Below are 5,265 nucleotides of genomic sequence, written 5' to 3'. Positions count from 1 at the left end.
ATTTTCCTTCTTTTATGTTACTGTATGTAAATTAATTCACTTCCTATTTGCTTGTACTATTCACATTTTCCTACAAAATACAATCCACCTGAACATTTTCTCTTATGGAACTTCCATCAAGGATTTGATAGGATAGAGAAAAGAAGCAGGTGGGACAAAAAAGATAGGCAGCTAGCCCTTGATAATTTGGAGCAGCAAAGCAGGACAAGATGGAAAGTAGAGGGAGCAAAGCAATGGCTGCACAGAAAAATGGGCGTCGATCGAATTGAGAAAGGAAAATGGAGTGGAGTCACCATTATATGCTCTTGAGGTACTCATTTTGATTGAAACAGAATTGAATATTAAACTAATAGTGGTCATATATTTCTATTTGTGAAACCATTTCTCACGTTCTATTGGATCTTTTTTTGGGGTAGATAAACCCTGAGAAATCTATGGAAGAGTTCCGAGCAGCTAGTCAAAAACTTGGTGATGGCGTGGGTGTAAAGTCTTTAATGCAAAGCACGGGACTTGGAATGATTGCTGACCAGGTAGTTTCTGCTTTTAATTATGAGTGTTTCTTAATCTAGTGTTAAGTTCTAAGCATTTTAATTCATATTTTAATTATAAGTGATAATAGTTATTGAAAAATATTGTAGGTTGTGAAACCTGAGGGGTGGGAGCGGTTGTATGGAGGTTTGATGCCATCTCTAGTGGGTACAGCTGCATCTCAAGTTTGTGAATGCCATATTTTAATTATTTTCTCTTATTTCCAGGGAACAATTATATCTTTTGCTGCCTTCACTCAGATGACTACAGGTTTTATTCAGATGGTTCTTACCATGGGTATTCATCAACTGAACTTCAAAAGGTGATCCTCCTGTCACTCTCTTTTCCTTTTGCCTACGTTTCTTGAGTGTATTTCTAGTTCCGTAAATGTTTAACTTTTCTATTTTCCATACTCATTTTCAGTGAGTGGGGAACCAATCTCTTGGTTTCCTTGTGTGATACGCATCTAAGCTGTGGTGACATGCTTTCATCCATAACAGGTTCATGTGCCCAACACTATCTCTGTCCTCTGTGCTTAGAAGGATTTTACTTTATTTCAAATGCTAGGCTATAAATGTTATTATTGGTTTATGTGTTTGCTCATGCTGTTATTATATTCTCCAATTTCTGGAACTCAAATATGTGGTGTTCATGGTACAGATGAAAGTGATTAACTATCCAATCCAAATAATTTTCTCCAGATGAGAGTTTTCTATGGTCAATCTTCACTGCTGTAAGCTTGTTCTCTTTTCCAGTATGTGAATTGTATAGTCTGTATCTACTTGAGTGGAGGTGAAGCCTAGTCTAATTTAGCTGTTGGCAAAGTGTTCTGGTGATAAGGCAGAGTTTACAAACTTACAACCCTATCTGATTTTTCTCACTCACTAAATTTTCAGCGTTGCATTGTTATTTCTGTTAAACTTGTAGATAATTATGATTATATATTTCTGTTAAACTTACAACTCTAGTTTTTCCGTGTTCATGCAAGTTGCATTGTTATTTATTTTATTTTGTTTTTGTTGTTGTTGAAGTTATATTGTTGACATTTAGTTTTCATTCTGACACACTTGTTCTAATCCCCTATTTATATGGAATGAAGGATCTAATCTGATTAGTCCTCGGATATGGACCTAATGGATTTCCATGACAAAGATGATTTTACGCTTTATTAAAAACATTTATGCTTTATGATAGTCTGATCTAAACATTATTTACACTTGCACTTTGTTTGGTCCTTTTAGCCATTCTTATGTAATCGGAGAAAGTTTTGTTGTCATTATTATAACACAATCCCATATTCTGCCTAATTTTAAGTCACTCTTTTATCCACTATACCTTTTTGTCTTAATGTGCACTATTAGCATTTTGGTTGCATCGGTGTTTTGCATGCAAGTGTGCAGCCATATGCCTTGATTTGTGATTTTAACGTTTTGTAGTCATTTCTAACCTGTTATTTATTTATTTGTTGATTAAATTCTTTGCTAAAAGATGTGGAAATTTTTGTGCTGTTTAAATAAAGATGACCAAAGTGAAACACTGAAATGGCCTGGTGACTGAGAGTCAATTCTCAATGTTTTTATTTCACCTCCATGTTATGTTTCTGGAATATTTCTATTGTATTCTTTAATCCTAATATCTTAATTGTTTCCCTGTTCGTTTAATAGGCTGCGGAGGCATCTGTGAATGTGTTTTATTATTATACGTATGAAGGAAGTGTGGACATCGACTCTGTAAAAGATCCTGCATTGAAAGCTTCAATTTTAGCGCAAATTAATCACTTTGGGCAGACACCAAAGCAACTATTTATCAAGCCCCATGTTAAAAGGAGAACTGACAGAAAGCTTCCTCCACATCCCCTTAAACATTCCACTTATCTTGTTTCACAGGAGATACGCAAAAGTTCATCTCCTATCACTCAAATTGTTATTCAAAATGATAAAGTTATGGTACCAAGAACTAATAGTTTGCTTAAACCAATGACATATACGACATATATTGCTTGGGGTTTCCCTTATCGTAGCTTGAGATTCATGAGCTATGATCAAGACAGGCTTCTTTCGACACACGAAAATTTACATGGGGGTAATCAGAATTCCTTTCAACAACACAAGCATTTTTACCCCCATCAAGCAATCAATCCAGAATTCCTTTCCAGTCAAAACTTGTTCAGAAATGGGGTACATTACACTCAACCTCATGATTATATACTAAAAATAAAAGCTCAATCATTCATTACTCTTTTTCTTTGTTATTCTTCTTGTAAACTTTTGCATACTAGCTTTACAGGAGTTTGCTGAGAGGAAGGACAATGGGAAGATGGCTGAAGGATCAAAAGGAGAGGAAAAAGCAGGAAATTAGGACTCAATGCTCAGTTGCATGCTGCAGTACCCGTGGCAGGCATAGTTGCTGCCGTTGCGGCCATTGCAGCTTCAATAGAGTGTACATTGTAGAATCAATAGAGTGTACATAGCAGCCATAAGAAAGTGTACATAGCTGCCATAAAGTTCTACACTTACCATATGAGTGGTCTCTAGCTTAGCTTGCATTGTTCAAGAAATTTTAAAAAGTTCTAAGGATGCTACTCTACTAATGTTTCTGAGAAATGGATGTAATTTTCACTCCATATAGATGTATAACTGTATATTATTGAATAAGTAGAGTTATATGCAAAGAAATATTATATAAATAATCTATTTTTCATATATCTCAAAGAAGAAAAAAATAATATATAATTTGTATGAGTTGAGTTGAGTTTTTTTTATATTTATTTTGTATGAAAATAGGTTTATTTTGTAATGAAAAAAAAATATTTTACCTTGCTGACAGATTTACAGACGGATTTTCTGTCTATAATCAGAGTGTGAGATGATTTTCCAAAGTTCAAATTACAGACGGAAAATCCATCTGAAAATTCCTCTGTAATTACAGACAAAAAATCTGTCAAAAAATTCGTCTGTAATTATAGACGGAAAATCCGTCTGAAAATCCGTCTGTAATTACAGACAGAAAATTCGTCTGAAAATCCGTCTGTAATTACAGACGGAAAATCCGTTTGAAAATCTGTTTGTAATTACAGACGAAAAATCTATCTGAAAATCCGTCTGTATTTACAGACGAAAAATCCGTCGGAAAGTTCGTCGCCTTAAGGAAATGGATGGAGAATTTACAGAGGGAAAATCCGTCGGTAACTGGTAAAAATCCGTCGGTAATTTTCCGACGGAAAAAAAATCCGTCGGTAAATAATTTCCGACGGGGCTTTTACAGAGGGACAAAATTCGTCGGTAACCAAAAATCCGTCTGTAATAAAGACTAAATCTGTCTGTATTAATTCCTTTTCTAGTTGTGAGAGATATCGAGAGCGAGATCGAGAAGAGAGCAAGAGCGAGATCGAACAAAAGCCAGATTGAGAATGAAATCCAGTGAAATCGAGATTGAAGCAAACATGCAAAGGAACAAGTGATTAGATCGAAGCCTGAGCGAGATTTGGATGTGAGAAGTGAGAGATTTTAATTTTTTATTTTGATTTTAGATTTGGATTGAGTTTTGCTTGTTTTTGTGAATGTGAATAAGTGATTAGGATTAGTAACATTTTTTAAAAAATTAAATATATTCAATAACATTTTAACATAAATATTATTTAATATGTAATTTTATCATAATTATTAAGATTTTAATAAATGATAAAAGATAAATATTACTAAAAATTTAAAATGTAGTAATATAAACACACTTAATTACGAAGTTCTGATGAAATTCGATGAATTAATGCTGGTATAATCGCACTTAAATTTTTTAGAATAGAGATATTTATTCAGCCTTTGAAAAAATGATATGATTGATGATTTTAATGTATTCAACAATGTTATAGAGCCAGCATACTTGCTATTTTTTTACCAGTAATTAGTTAACAAACTTACTCATTAAAAAAAATCCAAATGCACCAGCAGATTGTTAATATAATATAAATACAGTAATCACAAAAATTACATAATCTCGAATTTTTCTCTATTCAAATAACGGTAATGCTAGCAGGGAGACAACAAAAAAAAAAACAGCTTGAATTTGTCTTATTTAACATTTATTAATCGTCGTAATAATTAATAAATGCTAAATAAAACAAGTTATAACTATTTTTAACTATTTTTTTTTTTACCAAATATTTATGTTCATATAATAAGTACGAATTTAATGAGATTTTGTACCTCAACATGATATAACTAAGATTTCAAGTAGAATAAAGTGGATGTTGACGTACCCAAAAAGAAATGGCGTTGTTAATCATATATAACTAAGATAGGGTTTGCTTAAATTATATTCCGTTGGCATATCACTTGTATGTGGGGAAACATATGTTCTGATTAGGGATAATGATGTATTAGTTTACACGAAGGAAAACAAAGTAGTTCTTATGATAATTTAAAATTACAATAAAAATTTATTGGATATTAAAACATCTGATTTAAAAATTTTAGAGAATAATCTGAATATTTATTTTATTTTAGAGTAAAATATTATTTTTATTTTTTAAATTTATCAAAATTTTTAAAATATTCATAAGTTTTATTTCGTTTAATTTTATATCAGAAATTTTCGACTTACATCAAATATATGCTGAAGAACTAATTTTTTAAAAAACTCAAGACCAATTCATTAAAACTAGACAATTTTTAATACAAACAATTGACTTTTAATTATCAATATTTTTACTAAATTAGTTTTAAACTTTTTGAAGATTTA

General features: G+C 31.8%; 1 long non-coding RNA gene across 1 annotated transcript; it reads left to right on the top strand.

Moving 5' to 3' along the window:
• On the top strand, positions 2,640 to 2,868 carry LOC110263965. Its single transcript, XR_002349692.1, has 2 exons — positions 2,640 to 2,705; positions 2,807 to 2,868. It is a non-coding gene; the product is annotated as an uncharacterized LOC110263965 (long non-coding RNA).

The sequence above is a fragment of the Arachis ipaensis genome, chromosome B06, assembly GCF_000816755.2.
Source record: "Arachis ipaensis cultivar K30076 chromosome B06, Araip1.1, whole genome shotgun sequence".
NCBI classification, from domain to species: Eukaryota; Viridiplantae; Streptophyta; class Magnoliopsida; order Fabales; family Fabaceae; genus Arachis; species Arachis ipaensis.
The sequence above is the reverse complement of the archived record's forward strand: the minus strand, read 5'-3'. Positions and strand labels throughout refer to the sequence as shown.